General features: G+C 39.9%; 1 long non-coding RNA gene across 1 annotated transcript; it reads left to right on the forward strand.

Moving 5' to 3' along the window:
• The first annotated feature begins 678 nt into the window (after positions 1-678).
• Positions 679-24,182, forward strand: LOC104150258 (uncharacterized). Its single transcript, XR_011138039.1, has 5 exons — positions 679-964; positions 1,356-1,479; positions 7,911-8,036; positions 8,138-8,213; positions 23,724-24,182. It is a non-coding gene; the product is annotated as an uncharacterized lncRNA (long non-coding RNA).
• Positions 24,183-24,918: the final 736 nt, after the last annotated feature.

The raw sequence follows: 24,918 nt of genomic DNA on the forward strand, positions 1-24,918 counted from the left end.
TTCAGCACAGTATTCCCTTTGTGAGAAAAATCCTTTGACCCTATAACCTTAACCTTCACTAGTATCTGGATTCACGTTGGTACCGTAGTCTTTTCCCCAAATTGTAAATTCCTCTAGGTGACTAATAATTGCAGAGTGAAGGAGTGTTTGATGGAATACGAAATTGTTCAGCTGACCTCCTTGTAGGCCAAGATTCAGCTACGGAAGGAAATCTGACCATTGTGTCTCTAATCCATGATCCTTCCGTGAATTTGTTAGCCTTCTTATCAGAGGTGATGAAAGGCATCATAATGTTGTAGAGCCGTAAATGCCCTCAGCAGAGCTTTCTAACACTAAGTGGAAGACTCAGCATGGCAATGAGGCAGTGATTGGATGCATGGCCTCAACAGAGTAGATATAACAAATCCACCACAGATCTTGCAAAATAGACCTCATTATTTTGAAAGGTGCAACTTATTTTGCACAATACTGAGATGATGGCAGCTATGGAAGATCTAAAGATAAACTTATCTTTGTAAATACAGCAAAGTACAAAATAATTTGAGATTTTGAAAATCAGGCCATAGGCCACAGATCGTATCACCAGAGTTTGCGTGTTCTGTCCTTCTTGTTTGTATTAGTCACTTCAGGGCCTTTTTTTCCCTTCCTGTCCTGTGTTGTTACAACTGGCATCTCAATAGTCCTGGGTTACTTTCTATGTGAATTTGCAGTCTTTCGGTTCCAGTTTCTAAGCATGTGAGACTTCATGCCTGCTATTCCTTTCATGCACAGTTTCTGGCAGTTTCCACATCTGAGCTACATATGACCCTCAGCTATGACTTCTTTCTGAATGCTATTTTGGGAATTAACGCTACACAGCGATGGCCTGGTAGGGTTATATCACTGGACGGCCTATTTTGCTCAATCTGAAGAATTGGTCTGAGCAGACCAGTGCACCTTTTGAGAAGGAAAAAACATTTTCCAGGTATGTATGTGACCTGCTATTTCCAGTCTAGACATAACCGGAGTCCTGTTGAAGAAAACATGATGGTCTGAAGATTTTGACTGCATCTCATTTTGTTGAAAACCGCCATATTTGAGACTCATTGTACAGGGCATTTTCCTTTGAGATTGTTTCATGCCACTTGCGTTACAAAACCAGATGCCTAGTTTTTTTTGGTCCTGAAGGTAAAAGATGAAGGGAGACATTTTGTTAATTGTCTTTGCTAAGAACAATTAGACTAAGCTAATAGAAGCCGGTTGTCTTCATCTTTCTGTGAGGGCTACGTATGAGCCATCTTACCAGGATATTAAAAATGATGAGTAATCTGATAAGGGTGAATGAAGTTTTTCTTAAAGATGGATATCTTCTCCAGAGCTACCTGATCTCTTTCCCTCCGTCACTAACGAACCATCCTTGGAAACTAGAAGAGTAACAAAGAAGAGAAAAGGACTATAGCTGCCTCAATCATAGATTGGATCGAAAGAATCACTGCAGAGGTGAGAATAAACTCTTGTTGTGATACAGCATCTAAATGTTATTATTTATGCATGGATCTGTGTAGTTCCTGTATTGTCCAAGAATAAGTTGCATGAAAAATTCCGCTGAAGACCTTGTGTATTCTTTAACTGTGGTTTCCAATGAGAAACAGTTTAGACCAGAGTGCCATGAAAGAGGAGCTCTGGGAAGTCTGCATAAACTATCTTGGAAACTTTATGAAGGAGAGCTTCTGGGCTGACCTTGCCGAGTCCCCCATCCCCAGGGGGAAGGAGGTTCCCAACAAAGAATCCCTACCCTAGGAGTACACCCAGGCAACCTGCAGGTGGAAAATAATCAGGTTCTTTGTGTGGAAAAGCTCAAGATCCAAACCCTGGGTAGAGTGATTTCCAAGCACATGTTACGACTTAGCCAGGTCTGTAATATAAACAAAGCACAGAGGTGAAAGAGCAAAATGGGAAAGTAGCATTCCCATCAATAGGAATATATTCCCTGGAGCAGGACAGGAAGGAAGACCCCATGAGAAATGAGAGGATAGGAGATACCATATGGTGAATCAGGAAAAGATGCAAGACTAAGATATGGGAAAATCCCATTCCAAGAAACAGCTGAAGGGAAGGAATCAAGGCAAGAAGACGATGACTTTGGGGATAAAGGATAAAGAAGGAAGAATGTGGTGGTGGAGAGCAAGAAAGAGACAATAGAAATCAATGAAAAGAAATAGACAAAAGAAAAAAGAGGAAGAACATAGGAAAAGGAGAGAGAATGAGAGGATCAATATAGCGTACCACCTATAAAAACAATAAAGAATGAACAGAAAAGAAACACTCCTTTCAGAGATAAAAGGAACAAGTAGTTAAAGAAGAGAAAGGTGAGAGAATAATGTGTAAAGCAAGAAAAAAATCAAAGATAAATAATATAGAAGTAGGCAGAATGAATCGGAGATAATAGGAAAGAAAAGGAGGGGAAAAAGACTGAAGAGAGCAAAAAGGAAAGTCAATATTCAGCAAAAATAGATCAGTGATTTTAATTGGATTTATTTATGTGTCTATATTTAATGGTCTTTCTGCAGCAGGCTTATCTTTCTAAATTTTGGTATTAAAATGCAATGACTACCTACAGACTACTGTTCAGCTATATTTTATGATTCTACTACTCATCGCATGGAAAATCTGTTACTAATGCTACGTTAGGATAATCTGAGTAGTAGAGGAAATCTTTGAGAAGGGACAGCCTATAGGAAAAGAAAAATGAATTCCCCACATTCATTATTCTAATTATTCTTCTGGAGTAAAACTGAATTCAGCTGCTCTGTTAATTAAGAGGCCAAAAGAGAGCTCATCTCTTTTTTAGCTGGACTTTTTCTTACAGGCACTATTTACAGTCCATCTAAAATTTGAGGGTTGCATGCCCCGTTCTTTTGCACGCAGCAAAATCAGCAGCTTACATGTAAGATGTTTTGCTTCTTTTCTCAGGCTCTTGCTAGTGTACTTAGCAGAGAATGATTAAAAACTGTGTGCTCTGTTAGAACTGTTATAGTGTTTAAACAAGGAAGTCTGTGTTTGTTTAAGAGAATGGGGAAATGGTTATCTTGACAGATTAGACTGAAAAAACAGGACAGCCACAGTCTAGCACAGATGTCCAAATTTGCCACTTGGCTGGTTTTTTGAGGTCCTCTAAACAAAACTTGCTTGTGTGTTTGTGCCTTTGCTCTGTTTGACACCTGACTGAGGAATGCGATTAAGCGCTCCTGCCAGGGATTGCATGTCTCTAGTGGCAAGTGTTCACAGGGCTGAAGTTTCTTCATGTCTGTCTGACTGTGTCATAACTTACTAACGGAATAGAAGAGAAACATCCCAAAATATATGAAGGCCCTTGAAAAAGGTCAGTTTACAAAGAAGAGGCTGTTTAGGAAAGAAAACCGGTGAAAATTTTTTTAGAGCCTTCTAAGTTCTCTAGCATATCCTCTCACTTAGTGACAGAACATGCAGAAGTGAGAAACATATAATTTGTCTGTGAAATACTGAAGCCATTTGCAAGACACATCACAGCCTCACAGATGTAAAGCACATCTCAATAGAAAGAAACGTTACGTCCTTAATCAGTGTGAGATGATCATTTTCTAATGCATTTAAGATGCATGCTTCACTTGATAAATCCGTACAACCGTCTACTCAAGCATTTTATCAGATTCCAATAATGTTATCATCTGGAATTAGTTGTCCTCACATTACTTCCTTGACAGAAAAGACATTTCTAAAGCCACCGGCAATTTAGTTTCTCTTTACACAAAGTTTTGCTGCGTTAGAGTAATATTTAGTTGAAAATAGCAGAGAGGACACAAACTGAAGACAAAGGCTTTCGACTTACTGGAAGCGATCACTACACTCTTCAGACTTACTTATATGTAAGCACCCATATTGGCATGATAGTACACGTGAGAAACGCCTTCCTTAGCATGCGTATTCTGTGTATTACATACATCCAGGCCACGTACACAGATTTGGTGTACACAGCAAAAATAGGTCAGAAATTCTGGGCCAAATCCCGGAAAACAACAGTGCGTGGTACCTACCTGATGATGAGGGTGTACAAATATCTTTACAGTGATTTTCTCTAATCCCAGTCTTCACAACTACACTGAGTAGTTTTATCGATAACCAGCTGTTTGATGGTTAAGCTGTTGGTTATAATGGATAATGGTGAATATACAGTTCAAACGAGAAGAAGGCTTTTTTTGGAGAAATGATTGAAAACCAGGTGAGCAATACTTTGGACTCCTGTTAGCACAGTGGTGGCAGGCAGCCATTTTATAAAGCACGTGCAGCAGAGGGATTATTGTCGTTCTTATAATTTTGTGCAGGTTACCCTAGATCTAGAACTCAAGTAGTATTTTACCTTAAATAATATCAAAGATAGTATATCTACCACAAATGTGAGATACCTGATAAATGTATGACATACGATAAATGTGAAATACATGGTAAATATGAAAATGAGACTGCCTTGGGACTCCAGCTTCCACATAGCCATAAGGAATCCATGGCCATTGGATTTTTTTTTAACTTGCAGAGTTGCTCTAAGATTTGGTAAGAGATGTTAATGCCCAGTTAGTAATAAAAAGTTTAACTTACATCGACATCTGCTTGAAATCATGACGCTTTTTAAAAGTAGTAATGTAGTTGAAGCTCAACTTCATGATGGATCTTAGAGAGTTTATTTATTTATTTATTTATTTATTTATTTATTTTGCTGAGGAGATGTTTGAATTGTTAGTTTTACCTTAGAAAAAGGACATACTGCCAAAAGGGAAGACTAAGGGCCTTATGGGAGAAAGTGTTTACGCCAGGAGGCTTCTAGTTAACCACTGATACATAGTTTTTAATATAATTCTTTCATCTTCAGCTACTGATTTGATCAACCCTTATTTGTTTTCTTCCCAAGCTTTGGACTTGTAGGATGTGATACTTCGGAGTTCATCTACAAAAACATGCTGTACAGACAAAGAGGAAACAACTGCTTATGGCTGATATCATCTGCTTGAAATAGCTGTCTATCACAAAAAATTGTAAAACCTTTGGGTTTTAAGGTGTGTCTATGCATGTATGCAAAAAGAGGTTCTTTGCCTAAAATGCAAGACCAGCTTGATTTATTTTGTATGTCACACTGCATAAATATTCCCATCTGCTTTGCAAAGGGGAGAAAATACGAGATCCGAGGTTAGCTCAGCTTGTTTGCGGAGGATAGGTGGTTAGCTTATTTTCAAACTTACGGAATGATACTCAAAAAAAAAAAAGATACAACAAACTGTAATGACTTAAAACAAAGAGATGAGTAATTGCCAATAATTCAAGGCAAAACAACTGAATTCCTTCTATGATAGGACAGTAAGAGAGTAGCTATGGATGCCACCTATCTTGACTTTAGTGTGCCTCTGACTATGTTTTACACAACCTTCTTGACTATAAGTGAGGAAGATGTGTTGTCCACTAAATGACTGTGAAGTAGGAACAAACCTACCTGGAAGACAGTGTTTGGAGAAGAGCTATCAATGCTTCACTATCAAACTCAAAGCATTTACTGAGAGGGGATTCCCATTCAGCCGTTCCCCATCCATTATTTTCAGTACATTAATGAGTAGCTTACTTACATAACAAAGTAGAATATTTATGCTTAAAAATATACAGCTTTTACCAAATTGGAACAGTCTGGAAGTGCATTGGAAGTTGGTATTACAATGCTAAATCATCTTCACAAATTGGCAACAAGCACTGGGAAAAAAACAGCACAAACGCAAAGTGTGATATGTAGGTAAGGACAATAAACCACCCAAGTACTGGTTATGTTGCAGCTCTGTACGGGTTTATCATGGATCAGACTGAACAATGTCAGCAATGTCAAGCTTTTGTGAAAACATCAACCATCGTGCTGGGATATGACATAAGCAGAGTCTGCAACAAGTGAAGTAACGATTCTTCTCTCCTGACCAATGGGAAGAACTCGGCTCCGTGCTGTGCCTGATTTTGGACATTACACTTCAAGATGTGACCCGTTAGAGTGCGTCTAAAGGAGAATGAGAGAGTGCGTCTAAAGGAGAATGAGAATGGCCAGAAATGAGGGATGTCACTTTTGAGAAGAGTCTGATCAGAGGTACAAGCCTTCAAAGGTCTAAAAGTAACAATCAAAAGGGAAAATCAACTTGTTCTTCCTGGCTACTGTGGACAGGTTGAAAAGGAAAGGAATCTCCGCAAGGGAGATTTAAGTTGCACACCAGAAAGGGAAGCTATTAAGATCTGCCATACTGGGTCATACTGCAAGTCCTCGTAGCCCAAATACTGGCCATCTAGGCTATCATCATCAGGCTCTCAAGCACTGATGATGTCTGAGCTCTGGAAGGTAGCATTTCATATTGAGATCTGTCCAACATATCTAGCATTTTTCTTTTTTTTGGATTAAAAAGGTTATGGTGATGTCTGCATGTTCCTAAGGGAACGTCTCAGTTTTGCATGGATTAAACTGTGTTTGCTTTAGCACTCTAATGATGATGATCTCCTGTCACAGGGAGAAGTGCCCCTACGAATGCTACAGATATAGCTGTTGTTTTCACAATATCTTTCTGTTAGATTTGCAGGTTTCGGGAATTACCTGGATCGGATGGCGCTGCTTCCCCTTAGCTTTTTTCTGCATCTGTTGGAAAAACCTTTCTGGTTTTTCAACTATTTTTCAACCATTTTTTGATCTTTTTTTTACAGTTATCTGTCACAAAGATGTTCATTTCCGTGGGTTTTTGTTTGCAGCAAGTACGTGTTGTTGTGTTTTCAGCTCCTGCAGATGATCTTTCAGGAAAAATATTTTAGTGCTGACTTGTTCAGTTAGTCAGCAAAGGTATTTTGCAGGACTAATTAAGCCTTGCTAACTTTCTGTAGCACTTACAGCTCATTGATTTACCATAAATGCATGCAATCCTCTTGCCGTCTTGGCTCAGGATCAAAACAGTCCTAAGTGGAGTGCCCTCCATATAGTCAGGTCAGCTGAGAATATTTGGGCTGAATTGTATGATTTTCATCTTTTTTTTATTTTGAGAATTAAAAAAAAAAGTTGCAGGGAAAGGATGAAGCTGTGAAAGGACTATGGTGGTTGTGCTGGGAAAATGTATGAATATGACTTGACTTGCTCAGATGCTTTTGTGGGGACTACTTACTTTCCTTTAAAAGGTAACTATTCGTATTTCTTTCAAGTTTTCTAAGTGAAATGAGTGTTCAATGGTTAGATTTACTTCCCAGAAAGCACAGAGAGCACCAGAAAAAAAACAACAACAAAAACTCTTGCTATTTCTATACTATTAAATTAAAGAGAGCTGGGGATTGCTGCTGGGCACTAGATCCATCCATCTACACTGACACCATGCCAGGGCTGCCTCAGCCCAATTTTGGCCCGTGCAAAATCATGGGATGGGACCCTTGAGACCCTTTCCGACCCTTCTCCATTATCGGTTTGCATTTGGCCATCTTGTTTTGAAGGATAAGGTAGTTTAAAGGTAGTTTAAAGGAAGGGATTTGTGCTATTCTGTGTCGGCTGGCCTCATTGCCAGAGAATGGCCTTGGGCACATTGAATTTACTGCCATATCATAGGCCATCTGTCCTGGACAGACAGGAAGGCATTAATGTTTTATCTCTAGTAAAGGGGTTTCTACCTCAAGGCTGAGGTCAATGCAAGGTCACTATGAAAAATCTTGGCCTCTAACTGTTTACACAGTGACTACCCTTCTGGTTTGTACAAGATCTGCCAGTTCCCAACATAACCGGCACTTTTGCTGTTAAGAACACAAATACTCACTAGTGATAATTACCGGAAAAAATACAGAGCTCCTCGTTCCTTCCCCTTTTACGAAAGCTAACTTTGTCCGATACTATTTGACATGTATTTGTACAGGACTGAAGACAAACGCTGGAAAACCGTAGCTGATCTTATTTCTCAGTAACCACTAGCAGAGCAAAGCATAAAAAGAATAATCTCAACCCCGCCAACAATCTTACAGCCTAGACACCCCGATAAATTGTAAGCATGTTGTAACTGGTGACCATTATGCAATCACTCTGCCCCAGCAAAAATAGTTAGCAGTGGTGTGCTGTTGGTAAAAGATTTTTTTTTCCCTGCAGAGAGAATAATACATTCCCACGGAGTCTTGGGATTTAACCTTGAAAGAATCCACCGTGACTGAGCAGAAATCTTTCAGTACGTATGTACGTCTTTCTAGGTTAAATGCAGAGAAGAAGGAAAAAAAGCCTCAATAAAAATTTGACTTATTTCCCTACAAAAATGTCAATAGCAATATTCATATATTGGCTCCAAGAAAGGTACAATATGTTTGCTGACAGTATATTTACCCTGAGACTTACTTTACGGCAACAAATATACTATTTGAATTGTCTGTAAAGCTGCAGTGAATTAAGTTAGCAAAATTCAAATTGACTTTTGGGGTAACATCAATCAATTATGCTTTGCATAGTGCTTCTAGGCTAGTACCAATGAATACAATACAATGCCATTTATTTTATTTGGCATCCTTCAAAAAGTACATCATAAAAAGCTGCAGGGAGCGTGACTGCAAGGCAGCTCTCGGTTTCTTTTGGCGGCCCCCTTGCAGCCCCACTCTCGCTATAGCTTTTGGCTTTCTCTTCTCTTGACCCTAACCCCAACCCTAGCACCAGACTGAGCCTTCCACAAAGCCTGCAAGTCTTCCCCAGTGGTCAGCACAGCCTTTTTTTTTTTTTTCCCCAAAGAAAACTAGATTTTGGCTCTTTCTGTCTGCAGTTTCCTGTTAGGATGTGCTCAGTCCTGCTTTGGGGATGTTAGGCTCCTGTTGCTGGGGAGCATGTATGTGGCCCAGAAACACTGTTCGAGACCCTGCAGGACGCCTAGACTCAGTGCAGTGATGGTGGTGACCCACTGCAAGGCGTACTCCCCAGTGTCTGTGCCCGGGCATCGTGGCCCTGAGCTAGAGCAGCTCCCAGGAGCGGCGAGCGCTAGGTACCTCTCCAGTAGGCTATGGAGCAGCATCAGTCTCAGGGGCGGCGGTTAAGGTGCCAAGACACTGTGGGGTGAAGGAGACGTGGCAGGAGGCTGGCAGCCTCCAGGGTGGGTGGGAAGGACCTTTGCAAACCCTCCCCCCTCCCCCCCCATAGAGCCAAGAGCTCTAAGCCCCATGGCATGGGGAGGGACAGCCAGTGACTATGCTCGAGCAAGCTGAACAAGCGGCTCCCAAGCAGGAGGGAAGCTGGAAATTTGTGATTTCCGGCAACAGAAAGAAAGGTCCTTCCTCACTGGCAGCTGTGTATTTGCAGAATACAAGCAGTGCCCTGACAGCAGGTGAGGAGGCACAAACTCCTCCAGGGGAGAAGTCAGGGCCAGCCTAAACTAGCAGCACCAAGACGCTGAACCCATTCCCGAGCCCAGTTCTCCTTGAGGGTGCACAAAAAGCTACAGCGGGTGCAGCAGGGAGGCAAGGGAAGAAGGCAGGAAGGGTTCATGAAAGCAGGGGAAGACCTGGGCAATGCTGCCAAAGAGAGGCGCATCAATCCCACCCACAGGGCTTCCACAGTCGGCCCTACATAATGGGTGGAAGCACAAGTCTTTCTGCTGTTTTTTAAATCCACCCAAACCTATCAGGTTCTAAAGCACAGCTTAAAATCCAGTGTTATATGTTGATGTCTGAGCTGGTAGCTCTAACAAAAGAAGCAGGGGGAGAGAGAGAGAAAAGAGAGAGAGAGAGAGAGAAGGAGGTGGCTAGTGAAAGTGAGGAAAGGAAAACAAGTGCAAGGGACTGAGCATAGTAAAATGGAAACATAGAAGGACTTTGGGAAAATAATAGGAAAAAAAAAAGTTGCCTCTACATAATTAATGCCCCATTAATTCTAATTTTTAAAGTAAATACGACTCACATTGCTCATGTCTGCTAGCGTTCTGCTTCACATTGTTTCAGCGCACAGGCTGCTTCATATTCCAGTAAAGAAAACTTAAAACATATGAAAATACTTAAATAACTGTACATTTTGGTATGTTATTGCCTTTTTTTTTTTCCTGATTGACGATGTGAGAGTGCACACCTCATTGCAAAGTAATGCTTTTAACTTAAACCAAATCAATTGGAAGTGAACATGTTTTATGCATTTATGCTTATAATTTGAAAAAAGCATTTCCTCCAAAAACAGCACTGCCTTTTAACTACCCAGTGAACAAGTCACTGGAGATGCCTGCCTGTCTCAGCCAGTGAGCATTTACTTGTATTGTCTTAAAACTGCTACAAGTTTAGGGCTCACAGAGCTGCTGTAGTCTTAATGAAGCGGTTAATGATGTGTGAATTATAGATCCTGACAGCCTCTTTAATAAAATCAACAGGACTGCATCCACAGTCTACCATAGCAGCGAAATAATGACAATGCTGTCTGCTTAACATAACGCAGTATCTTTAAGTAAAGCACCAGTCTGGCGTCCTTGTACTGAAAAATTCTAGTCAACACAGAGAGGAATGCGAGCAATGAAGAACAAGCTGATACACATGACACTTCATTTCTTTCAGTTTGGGAAAGAAACGCACTAGCCACAGGGAATTCACAAATGAAGCATCATGTAAAGCAATGTGTTATTCATTGTTATTGTAGCAGCTTTTCCGGGAGATCCTTCATTGAAGTAAAGAGCTGCATAATGCATAATGGACCTTAACAGTCAACGGTTTGCCTTTTTTTTTTTTTTTTTAAGCACATGAACTTTATCTTCCCAATAGCTTTCAATGACCAATTGTCCTCACAGCACAGCTAGTTGGAATCTGATAGTGCTGGACTGCACTTACTTATATGGAAATTGGTGCTGTAGGTATGTCAAGGGATTTTTCCATACACTTAGCCAATCAAGAGAGAATGATTGTTGTGAGAATCAAAGGTCTTTTTGCTTTGCTTTTGGTGATCAGCCTTTCCCATTCAGGGAAGATTTTACACGTCTTGTATATGTGTTCCCTAAATAATCTTGTTTTATTGCCTGATAGACTGAAACGAAGCACTTAAGGGTCTGGAAAAATCCAAGGCTACTTTTCTGTATGTGTATATGGTTTTTCCCCTAAAGTTCAGGGAACTGTCTTCCTCTCACTTATTTGAGCTAGCAGATACTCTAGCAAGGGAAAGGGAAAAAAACTAAGCCACTTTCACTAGTTCATCCAGTCACGCCATTTGCCGGGCTGGTTCAGGTAATATCTGAGTAACAAAACACCTAAAAGCTAGAAAATAACTGGCAAGTAAAAGAAACACCATCAGGACACAGCAACAAAAGGAGAAGGAATTACTGAACTTGTGAACATATTCAGGATACGATAAACCTGGCCTGCTGCACGGAGGTGGTCAAAGTGACATCTTCTCTAACAGTAAGGGGGCTACTAGCCGTAAAGCCTGTCGCAATCGTCGTGTACAACCAAAGCAGAACGACTTGCTTAGGCACGGCCAAACCACTCAATTAGTTCCAAGAAGTTCAAAGTCAGCTTTCCTGTGTTACCGAAGCAGTGTTTGTATAAGAAACATTGACTACTGCTGTTCTCTTAACTCAAAAAGTAAAAAGGCATGGATGCGCTCTCTGCATTTGAGCCTTTCAACTCCTTTTTCCGTTCTTTCTTTTGGCTCCCACCGCAGTCCTCTGTGAGCACCCAGATGTGCACACATATTCACACAAGCACATGTGTTTATACCTCCTTTCCTATTTGGATCTCACAGCTTCCAGCGTTTCATGTCCCACATCTCTTCCACTAATTTTCGCTTTACCCCTCTCAGTCAATACCGCCTTTACCACAATCCAAATAAGATCCCAACTCCTCAAATCCACTCAGCAACTGCAGGCAAAAATGCAATTGCACTTTTCTACCTTTCACATTCCTTGTGAACTCAGAGACCCTAGATACAACAACCCAGACTGGTCTCTAGACGCGTCATATCCCAGCCCATGGGTCCATTTATCCTCCCTCCCTTTCTTCCTACATTTTTCCCAACAAACAGGGCTGAAGGTACTGTTTGGGACAGATGTTAGAGGGAAGATGATGGAAATAAATGCAGACCAGCTGTAAGACCGTTAGTCTTCTAGCAGGTGTACACTTCTGGCAGAAGCACAGGCCTTTTGGTCATCAAGCTACTGCGCCCCTATTACCATTAGCATCAGTGGTGGCAAATCACAGACAAGCAGTGGTATTGTCGTCTTAGACAGCCTGTGGATGTTCACTTTTTAGTAATGCACCTGACAGCAAGAACTACAACAGAGTAAATCTCCCTCCATTGTAGCAAACCTTCCACTTCGAACATCCTGAGTAGAGCCATAGGCTGCCAATATTCCCATTCACTTCAGTCAGCTCCCCAGAGAATGAAGCACGGCAGCTCCTAAGAAGTATGGGAAAAGCATGGCTCTTGAATCAATAGTCCCCAGCATAGGGAAACCACTAATAAATATGAAAAAAACCTCAGTTTGAGTGTGCAACCAAAGTCAGCATTATCTTTTTTTTTTTGGTGGGAAAGCGAAAAGGTAGAGCTTAAATTTTCTTTAATCAAGATTTTTGCATGAGGTGTTTCCAAATTTTGGTCAGAGAATTATCAATGATTTATAGATATCGCAAGCAATATTGGTTTTCTTTTATTTTTAGACTAGCTACAAGAGAAAAAGAGATCCAATCGTACAATGATCCTCTGCTTCATTACCACACGAAAGAGGTTTAGAAAAGCTTAGGATAAGCAATGGGATTTGTGAGCATGTTTCTGAGTCAAACCTTAGAGCTTTTTGAGGCTTGCTTACAATACCTTGCCGTTTTTGGCAATCAGAAGCGGGAGGACCTTAGAGAGAGGTAGGCCATTAAATGATTCAGCTCTAACCTATAATGGTTACTATTGATATCAACAAAACCTGTGCTTTCTATAAAATAGAAAAATACTGGCTCATCCTGATTTTTCAGGGTGATTTTTCTTCTTTTTTTTTTAATAAAAGTGTCCTTTTTTTCTATGGCAATATACAAGGGAAAATCATTGTGGAAGTAAGTTTTGCACTGCAAATTACATTAACTGATGGAGAGTTGGCAGTGGCACATATTTGATTACAAAAATATCAATATTTTATGATCATAAGGAGCTAAATGGTGAAAATTTGTAAAAATGCAATAAGCTCCTAAAAAGGGGTAGATATCTTTTATTGTATTAATGTTTTTCAGGGCTGTGGGAGAGCCAAGGAGGTTTGCAATGGCCCGGGGACTTTTTAAGCATCATCTCAGTGGACAGCTCTGATGCTTTTATTCAAGTACAGACCTAATCAGGTCTGGGTTTGTAGCTAGTGTAAACTGGCATCGCACCACCGAAATCAATGCAAATTTTCGGATTTATGTATTGAGAAGCTTGTCCTTATAACGCAGGCAAAGCTTTTACACTGCAGCTTGCAGAGAGAGACAGTGGAAGAGATTTTCACAGTCAATGCCAGAACTTCAGCCAAGCTTTTGACAATTCCTGCTTTCTAATTCATATATTTTTTTTTTAAACAAAACACTTGCCCAGTTGCAGCCAGATACACAGAGTTCCTATTGTTTCAGGAATCCGCAGTGACCCCAGAGCCCCATCCAAAATCATTTCTTTCTTACTGCTTCGTGGGATTTTATGTAATTAATAACAGTTAACATACATAATTGCTGCATTTTATAAGAACGGTGCAGAGAAAAACATGCATCATTGTAGTGAGGTCCAGCTGTGTAAGGAAAGAAAAAAGGGCCCTAGCAAGAAGTGCCTGAAACCCATCTGGATAGAGGCTGGGTTTGTATTACTGAATATCTGAACAAAGTGCACTAAAATGGATTCAGATTAATATTTTACTGTTGTTTCTAGTCTACAGAAACTGTGACTTTCAGCTCAAAATAATCAATAAATCAAATATAACATCACAGGTTGTGAAGCGTTCCCTTGGAAATATGTGCCTCATTTTTATTACTACCATGTCACTTAAAACAGAATTCTTTGTCTTTGGCTTGATGAGTAGGTATAAAAGCAATTCCACAGCCAACTGTCAGATAAAGCAAACTCAATTCATGTCCTATAATGACAAGGTCATGCACCACATAGAACCACTTTTAGATTTGCTTTGAGTAAGCTCAGATGAAGAAAAGCTTGTATCAAAATAAAAAAGAGCCATTGAAGGGTTTGGATGAGTCATCCCATCTCACCTGAGAATACATGTAGATAAAAGAGTATAGCTTTGATGGAGGCACTAGTGAATTGGTTATGTTTTCATAATGACTTCTTTACATTATTGAATACAATGGGAACTTTAAGGCCAACTGCAATAACAGTTTCTCATGAAAAATTAACAAAGAATTTATGGAAATGTAGCAAAAGTCCCAAAGCAATTAGCTTAGATTTCTCTAGAGCCTGAGAAAAGCCTGGGTAATTGCAGGCAGAAACTGCATAAAGTGGCTATTTTCATTATCACAGGATACAGAAAGTCCATTTTCATCACAATGGGACATAATGATGTTAAAGCTAACGTGGAGATATGTTCAAAGAGGTGGAGGCACAGTTTATGAAATGGTTTGATTTACGCGACTTTCAGATCCATTTTAAAGATCATTTTTGAAAGGGATGGGGTAGGTTTTACCTGATGTTTTCAAAGCCTCCTGCAAGTTAGGAGAAAAAAATAGATTGCAGTCTCAGGAAGCTAATTGTACATTACCAGTAGGATGCACAAGAATGAATTTAATTTGTCTTGAATGGAGAAGAGCGAAACTGCGATACAAATTGGCACACGAATATCCGTTTGAAAGTACCCATTATATGTATGTTTACAAGTGCACTTCTGACGCTAGTGCTGAGAAGCTCGGAAACGGAGCAGTAGTGACAGGCTAAGGTCATGTGAGAATCACCCTTAAAATCATAAGAACATTGCTGAGAGCACCTGTAACACATCCTCAATCTTTATTTCTTTATTTAGTACACGAGCTCTGTTGATGCATTTCATTTCATTCCACTATTCTGTGTGTGATGCACGCTCACCAGTCTAATTGCTCCTCACACGAACTGGAAAGTCATATTCTGGTTGGATGCCCACGCTCGAATGATTTATATTACATAACACAAGCAGCCTTTCATAAGCACAGATGTCCTTTGCAATGTCACACGCTTCGATCTGGAGAGTATTTCCACCAAAGACCTCAATAAATGGCTGTAGGTAAAGTTTTCTATTACAGCACAGAATAATTTCTACACTATTACAGTACGGCTCAGAGGCCATTATGCAGGCAAAACTGCCATCGGTCTCCAAGGGATTTTAACTACACAGTCAGGCCTTATATGTTCTCGCAGCTGAGTAACGTAAGTAGCATCCATTCTAGTTTTTAGGCTTGATTATAATCTTGTTCATATCAGTGTAAATCACAGCAACTTTACCAATATTTTCCTTCAGTGCAAATCTCTAGTACAGATGGGCTAGCCATTTTTTTCCACTAGCTCATCAGTTTTCCTTTCTGGGAACACCGAGATATGTTGGTATAATTGTAACAACGGCTAGTATAAATCCGTCTTATTACAGACTAACCACCATTGTCATGTACTAATGTGTGACACATTTTCCCCCATGAATTCTGTGATAACCTTTTTTTCATGTATGAGCAGGAAGGATAAATAGATAGAACATTTTAATTAGCAGGGAGTTAACATGTGGTAAATCAGCACTCGTGAGTAATTGCTTATCACATGCACACAGACACACATATATATGTACATACACATACAGCCCATTTTACCTGGATTTGCATGCTTTTACAGTTTTAAAATTAAGCATTTTTAGTTATATGTGTTGTCCTATCATACAGTTGCACTAGCCATTAAATAATAACAACACCAGGAGGCAATGCTTAAATGTTTCAACAGTTGGGGGGAGGGTTCACTTTCTCCTTTAGGTTTTCTTTCTCCCAAAGACTGATTTTTCAAAAAAGAAAACACAGTCAAGTAAATATAACGCACCAAAGCATTCCATATACCTACAATGACCAGAAAACAATGTGATTCACTGAAGCAAATGCTTGCTTGAAACTCTGCTGAATAAGAAGCACTGACATTAAACACCCTTGGATCTGAAACTTCTGCCTGGTTTAGACACCAGGAGGTCAAATGAAGTTATTGCTCAAGGGCTAGTTTAAAACTACTTGTAACATGTTTTGATTTACCGATTATCAATTCAGCTGAGCAGCAGTGGAACATATTCAGGGAATCGCATAAACAAATACATTCAACTGTACTGTGGATTAACCTAAAGTGACACATTTATTTAAAAATCTGCCTACTACTTGTCCTCATTGATTAAATGCCCTTAAGAAAGTGAGTCTGATGAAATAGAAGCCATTAAGATTCAGCACACCTCCTCCACTCCTTTTGATGGTTGACACATTCCCTGGAGTGGGAGATTGGACGGCTGATAAGCTAACACTGAATTATAAGCACTTTGTGGAATGTCACTGGCAAATGAAAGATCTACTGTTTTGCTTGCAAAGCAACAGTGTGCCTTAACGGCACAAAAATGTACAAGATGCAGAATTATTTCATCCTCTGTGCTGAGAATATAAATGAATATATATATGTGTGTGTGTGTGTGTGTGTGTGTGTGTGTGTGTGTGTGTGTGTGTATGCTATATATTATGCATGCATTTTTATGGCAGAGATCAGCTCACAGTGCAGCACAGCCTGTTCCGAGGTACAGTATCATTGATCAGGAAAATAGAAGTGTCTGTCTAGGATTTTTTTGGTGTTGTCAGAAAGGCAAGCAAGCATGGTATGATATCTCCATTGTGTGTGCCACGGAGACATTTTTCTGAAGCCAGGTCAGGGAATAGAAAAATGGCAGGGGGAAAGGTTTCCTCGGCCCTAAATTGCACTGGATTCAAGAGATTGTGACTGAATGTGAGAAACACTTCTGAGATTATTTGTCCTCTGACAGTAGTCTGCATAATCCTCCACAGGTGTTGAGAGGCTTTCCTAACAATTACAAAACCATCTAGAAAGGTGATGATCTTGGGAGTCATCCAGAATGGTCAAATATCAGAAACTAAACCCATGGTCTCCTAAAAATGTCTTCAGCAGCAATGCGGGCATAGAAACTTGAGTCTTCCCCTTTCTCCAGTCACTCATTTCCACTCTGGCATAGGAGACCGCGTGGTTTCAAGGTGTCCCTGGACTGGGGAGCTGATCTTGCAGAAAAATATCAGGCGGGCCCTACCACCAAACATGAAACTTCAGCCCCCAGGTCTTTCCAAAGCAATAACATGAGCCCTGTCATGAAAAGACACTTCACTGATTGCTAGACATTCTCAGCTCATTGCAGCAGTCTCACTTGCATTTTAGCTGTAGATAACTAACTGTGGGTTTTAACACCCACCATCGGCCTCTGTGTTGATACCATGCTGGTTTGTCTCATTACTGGGTATTCAGTTTGATCTTCTGTATTTCTACAGTGCTGAGCTAGTTTTGATAGCTCAGGATCAACTATCGAATCAAGCTCTCCTACTCACCTGGCTTATTTTGGGCTCCAAATCAGTCATACTGCACTGAACTGTAGACATCATTTTTTGTCATGCTGTGCGACCTTCACAACTATTAAGATGCTACTGAACACTCAGTAAGAGACAAGTTCTTCCCTTAAAAACATCAATCTAAATTGACAAGAAAGGGAAGGGCTAAAGGTGAAGGCATTTAGACAAAAAGACTAATTATGTCCCATGTTATTGTTAGTACCGTGATTTTGGTGGTGAGTTGCTACTGCAGTTTAAAAAAAAAAGATTATCAGTGAACAGAACTAATGAAAGCAGGTTTTCTAAGAGCAGATTGCTTTATCCTGAAGTGCTCCATCCATCTCATAATGTTGCATCTCTCTACACTCTTCCTGACCCCGTTTCCAGGCAGAGACAGCCTGATCTGGAGCTACTCACATAGCGAATGGCCAGCCAGCTGCTGTCAAACAGCACATATTACAGCTGAGTATGGCCTGTCTTTCCCTTTGCGGGGGCACTGGGAATATTTCTGTCCTCTACCCAGCTGCCAATTTTCACACTAGGTTTAGGAACTTTATTATCTTAGATTTCTAGTCTGCGTTTAAATGCAGTTGAATTGGCAGAATTACAGCATTACATTAAATATCTTTTCCTCCTTATTACTCTAACTGCAAATTTCCTTTCTCAGCTCCCACCTGGCAGTTTTATGTCTCCGAAAGATATGAAGAGAAACTCAACATACCCCCACACATATTCCAACCTAAATACAGCTATTTCACATAGTTGTAACCCAGGCCTCCAAGTCATAATATTTTGGTGTTCACGACAGGGAAGAATGGAATAGCAATCAGATAAATAAAGAATGGAAGAATACTGAAGCCCGTGGAGGTGAAGAGCATTTCGGATAGACAGACTGAGAAAAAGCAAAAGAAAAGCACTATGTAAACTGAGTGGCTGCAGTATGACTTTATCTGGGCCATCACCTTTGCCTTGAAAGAGGCAAAGAAAGTTGTTAGGGCAGCTCCTGATGTCCAGTGCCTGAATGTCTGCTATAGCCTCTCTGTACGATTAAGCACTGAAGGAGGGATTTAGCTGCCCACACACAGATCTTTAGTGTCATTTGTAGCGCCTCTGAGTACCCTAGCTGACTTCTAGCTGCCACTCCAGAAAGGCGCAGGTTTCCCAAGAGCTGGTATCATATATGCACAGAGCTGGTAGATATCTCAGACTCACTAAGGTCTGAGCTTGGCTATCCTGCAGTGGAACGAGGCACCAATACGTAGGCAACCGAACTGCGCCCCTAGATTTATAAGTTACTGCATCTGTGTGGGAAAAGAAAGAATTGGGGTTGGAGATGTTGGGTAACTGTTCAGTTGTGCGGTTTCCGTTGTGAGACAGCACCTGGAGCGCTGTGATCAGGGCTCCCAAGCTCAGGAAAGACATGGACACACCGGAGCGAGTCCAGGGGAGGGCCACCAAACTGGTCAGGGGGCCGGAGCACGTGGTATGTGAGGAGAGGCCAAAGGAGTTGGGTTTGTTGAGTCATAAGAAGGGAAGGTGAAGGGGAGACCTTATTGCTGTCTGTAACTACCTAATGGGAGGGTGCACTGAAGATGGAACCAGGTTTATCACTTTAAGATCTTGGTTTTGCATATAATAGCAAGGAAAAGCTTTTAAAAAGCATTCTCTAACTCCTTGGCAGTTAAGTTGTTAAACATTTGCGGAGAGGTTTTTCTATTACTCACACCATTTCCAATCTAACAGTTGTCAGGTGAATGATTAAAATACTCTGCAATGATTTCAGTTTATCTGCTACTGCCATTTTGAAAAGTCCAGGTTAACTCTGTCTAAATCTCCAGCCTCCAGGTGTCTAAAAGTTACCGACATATAATAAGAACTATATGCATTTATGTCTCTTCTGTAAAGGAAGTGTTGCACGCCAATAAAAAGCTGCAGTAAACAGTAGATTGTACAACCCCAGCACGCTAACCGTACATTAGGCTGGTATTAGAAAACCAAAGCTATTAATGTACAGAAACAAAAATATCCAATATCATGAAATGACAGTGCTTTAAAAGTTCCCAAAATCCTTGAATATTCACCTTAAAGACTCTTTTTCCTATTGAGATCCATACTATTCCGTTTACGATGTTTGATCCAAATGGTCTTTTAAAAGCATGCTAAATGGGTTTTAATCTGTTGAAGCCCTCCGTTTCACTGCACCCTTTCCATATGACCTGTATCAGCTGCTAAGAATCTGTAGTTTCAAACAGAAACTAAGCACCTGTATGCACAGAAATACCTTTGTTATAGAAATACAACGAAAAATCTTATTTATTCATTTTCTTGTAAGTTTGTGTGCCAGAACTTTTATCATCTAGACGATAGGATTGCTATTTATGGCTTCAGTAACTAAATCCATGAAAAAAATGCAAGAAACTAAAAAATTCATAGCCATTTTGCTAGTTTTATTATTCAAGTTGAAGGGTTTTTTACAGTAAGAGCAAAACTCAGAGTGGAAAAAAAAGGATTTTTTTGGCCTACTTTGTTTTGTGTCTTTAGTGTAGACCAAAGTCTTCCAGAATGTTTATTAAATCTTTGGGGAAATGCCCAGGATTCGTCATTAAGAGAGGGTTTAGTCTCTTCATTGCATGTTCCTCCATACCTATGTGAGCTCCCTCTGTATATGGATTAAACCTTTCTATAAAATATGGAGATTCTGTGGTGATTATACAAGCAAAATCAGTGGTCCTACACTTGTGTCAAATTTATCATTGGGCATTACCTGACCTGTACTGACAATTTTAGTGAACGTAAGCTAATTCATCTTGAACTTCATCTACGAAAATCAAAGGGAATCTTCCTGTTGGCTTTGAGGGCCTTGGCTGTTAATAAAGGCTGGATGAAAACATAAAACTTGCAAAAGACGAAATACTTCAATCCCATGCTGTCAAATGCTTTCTTTGCATCTAAGGATGCAGAGACTGCAAGGCTGCCTGGTTCCCTAGTCCACAATTCTAAATTGACCAATGCTTCTACTTCCTAAATCTTCATCAGTTAGCTTTGCTTGAGGAAAATATTGGTCGTTTCACTTACTTCATGTATGTGTGTTCCCAGCAGACTGCATAAGGTAACCCTAGTCCTTGTTCTACATGACACCAAATTTTGGCAGTTTTAACATAAGAAATGGTGAAAGCAAAGCCTGGATTGTGAGCTTTCAGTATAAGGCTGACCTCAGATTACTCACTTCAAAGCATACTACACATGGCTGGGTGCATTGAAAATTTGAAAATTTTGAAAGAGCTTTTAAAAAAATATGGCGGAAGACATAAACTATTGATTGTTTGTGGGCTGAATAGGAAGAGATTTAGAGCATATCACTTCAGAGAAGAAGCAAAAAAAGTTCTTTAGAAACTGAATGAAAGTTTCATAACTGATACAATTATGACAGGCAAGAACATTTAAATGGATCAGGTTTTTCAAGTTAGATGCTTGTATTTGACCATACAAATACTATGCACATTGAATTTTTGAGCATAAATTCGAATGCCTACTAGGCAAACCTCATATTTGATCTGGACCAAAGCTGGAGGGGGGTCCAGCTGGGCTACGCAAGTATTTCAGGGAGCTAGCCCAGTAAGCTGGGCTAACTTTCTAGCTGGGCTGCAGGAAAATGCACGCGTTATAGGAAGTATGCATATTGTTATAATCACCTAACTTAGAAAATAGTGGCTTAAAATTACCTTCACAAAGACTGTCATGGTATTAATGAGATGGTTTCCACCAGTATGCATTCGCCTAAGCGCATATTAATACTAAAAAATGCCAGCTGTGATTAACACATTTATCCTCTATTTGCTTAGACTGCTTGTTGCAGCTGAAAAATACGAATTTAAAATACAGAGCTTAAGAACAGGTGTTGCAGAAGGAAAGAAGACGGAGGAGAAAATGTCGCTACTAAAAGAACCCCAAAATATGCTTAAATGATAGTGTTTGGAAGGAGGATTTTTTTTTCAAAGAAGAGGGGGAGATCTATCCATAAAAAGGGAATAGGATTTGAAAGGGTGTTTAAATTTTCTTTGCAGTTCTGGCATGTTATAGTTCTTTAGCATTGAATTTCTTGGCTAAGCAGAGATTATCGAGACTCAACCTTAAAAGATACTGAAGATCTCATGTGTGTTGCTGCGAAGCCTTTACTGTCTCTGAAATCAATCAATGGCAGCCTCTAGAAGTGCAACAATTTTGAATGGCACACAGACTGATTTAGGAGCCAAACTTCGTTGAAAATCTTGGACAGTTTGCATATTCTCCCTATCATTTAATTGATCATGACAAAGAGAACCTCTGATTTAGTTTAAATGGTTAAAGATCCTGATGGATTCACCCTAAGTGGTATGAAGCTGAGTGAGCGCAGCAATTTTTCCTCCTTTCATCTCTTTTTATCTACCTTTTAGCTTTAACCTTCTTCTCTGTCATCAGCTTTTATTATATCTACCCCTTAGAGGATCTGATTCAAAAGCTACTGATGTCAATGGCAGCCTCTCATTGACTTCAAAGGGCTTTGGTTCAACCCCCAAATGACTTATTTTAAGCATTTGTTTTACACAGTGCTTTTTATTTGGTCAGTGAAATTATTTTCTAAATAAGAAGAAGCCAGATATTTTCTGAAACCATAAAGTGAAAGATGAAGAAAAATAAATCACTCAGAGGTGTATTCTCTAGATTGTGTGCAGTTTTAACCACAGGCAGTAAATTCTTGCCAATTAATTTACATTAAAATTGACCAGTGCGTGTTAACTGTGCAAAGACTACTCTATATATTAACATTATTAGTAATACTAGCATTAATCCTACAGCAATTTTTACCGTGAATAGGAACTGTACTTCCCCCTCATAATTTATTTTCCATGGATTGTCATTCTGATAGGGTTTTGATTACAGTTGTTGTTAAAACAGCATTACCTAATATTTTACTCTCATATGCAGTGACAGTCTTGAAAGAATAAGAAACCAGAGACCACACGGTATATTGCATTGGCAGCGGGTTAAACTATTTCATATGGATGTCACTGACTTGAATTTAGTGCATTTTGGCATAAATCAAGGAGCATCTGCTCTGAGTAATGGTGGATAATGCAGTGCTAAAAATGCAGTCTGTGAGACAACACTACTCCTGCCATTGCTACTTGGTCAGCAGTAGGAGATCTCCCTAAAATCGGAGAGCCATTTTGCCTTACATATTTTGGGAAGATATGCCAGAAGTTTAAAAGCATAACAAAAGCTATTTTTATTCACAGTTTATTCAATGCACGGTTTATTGCATGACAGGGATTTCCACAAAGCAAATCTGAAATCTGTTTAACAGCCTGGAATTTTGTAGTTATTTCTCTCCGTCCCAACACTCCCGGGAGAGAGGATTCATGACGCCGTATTATATCTTGATGTGCTGCAATAGCCAACGTTTCTCCACAGCTCACGGTATCTAGTTTAAAAGCAAGTTATAGTACAAATGGGTGCAGCGTGTGCTAATGAGACATCATAAACAGATATTAAGTCAATTTGCAAAAATTACACTAGTTCCTCTCTTACGGCTATAAACACTGCCAAGGGGAAACAATATACTGCATTGCACGGTTCTCAGGGTAGGCTCATACATTGTATAGAGTTCAAATTAGTAACATGGAGCTCTATGCAGCTGGGCAGGAATTAAACAATGTCTCTTTCATGTTGCAGATGATTGATAGGGCTGGCAAAAAAGTATGGCGAAAATTTGAGGATGCATTCCAAATAAACCATGTCATGCAATTAGTTATAACCCACTCTCCAGTGTACACTACAGCATTATTTAAAAGAAAGGTATATCAGAATTTACTGGAGGAAAACAGAAGATTTAGGTATGTCAAGTATTTCTTAGCCTGAACTGCCTAATGGGTATCCTGTTACATTTTTGCGATATTATATGCGCTTTCTTCGCATACTCTGTTTTTAAAGCAGGCAGTCATTTATCTTAAAAAATTCCTTCTGTGCTAACGTTCAGCATAGAATGGCTAATATCCTGCCTATGAACTATTGTTTTTCACTCCTTTGTTACCCAGACTACCTGTCAGAGAGACATAACTCAGTGTAACTTTATTTTCACACGAATTTTTAGGTTTCCTCTTTTTCCTTGTACGCTCTATTTTAGTTTGTCAATTGTATGCTTTCAGGTCAAGCATCACAGGAGAACGAGAGAGTCCTGGAACTAATTGAACCAAAAGAATAACGAGAGGTCATCGCTGGAGTGACGAGAAAGGCTGCAGGATAGCTAGCCCCAGACTTGTGAGGAAAAAATGAAAATAGCAACAGTAATATTAAAAAATACTAAAACACACTCTTCTCTTCCCACAAAGAACCCTACATGGTTTTAAAAAATGGTGAGAAAGAGGCTATTAGGAGTTAAAAAGATATCCTGCAGAATACAGAAGTCATGTCCAAAAAAGAAAAATAGAAAATAATATTAGCTCTGACAAGTTAAATATAAAACTGAAATAAGGCCAGCCACAAAGGATTTTGAAGAGCAACTTGCTAAAAACAAACAAGCTCATAATAAAATATGTTTAAAAGGACCTCAGAAGCAGGAAGTTGGCTAGAGAGCGAGTGGGACTAATACATGATTGAGGTGTAAAAGGAAGATTAAAAACCCCAGCAGGAAAGCAAAATAGACTGTTTGCACTATTTCACTCCAGCAAAAATCCTGAAGGTTCTCTGATCCTTTCAATTATGATGGATAAATCTATAGAACTGCCTCAGTTGAACTGCCAATAAAACCTATTTCTAAACAAATCAACAGAGGAAACAGGAACAAATTGCTAAGCAGGATCACCTTGAAATGTTCTAGACCTGGGATGATGGTTCTTTCAACCTTCCTATTTTCACTCCTCTTCTGGCTCCTTCCACCTCCTTCCTTTTATCTGATGAATATGACATGCAGTCCCTGTACGGATTTGTTCTAAAAAAAGGTTTTACTGACACTTCAATCTGGGGAGTGCTCCCAGCACTCAAGGGAGCCCAGCTAAATTGGCTTCCATAGGCATCTCTCTGAAGGGAGGGGAAGGTGGCACTCTGCTCACACAGTCTCCTCTTGCTGTGGCCTGCTTGCTAGCACTAGGCAGAATTAACTCAAGACCTGCAAAAGAAATCAGACATGAAGGTGATAAACCATCAGCTGTGGCACATAGGACAAAAGCATGTGAAGAACCGTTCATAAAGAACTGCGAGCAAAACGCAGAACATCATTATGCCACTGCATAAAGCTTTGGCTACAACTACTAACACAAGTCTTGATTCCCAAATACGGCTATGGTCACCTCATCTCAAGAGACTGTGCAGGAAAACACAGAGAAGGACAACAGGGACGCTCAG

Source organism: Struthio camelus, chromosome Z (assembly GCF_040807025.1).
Source record: "Struthio camelus isolate bStrCam1 chromosome Z, bStrCam1.hap1, whole genome shotgun sequence".
Classification (NCBI taxonomy): domain Eukaryota; kingdom Metazoa; phylum Chordata; class Aves; order Struthioniformes; family Struthionidae; genus Struthio; species Struthio camelus.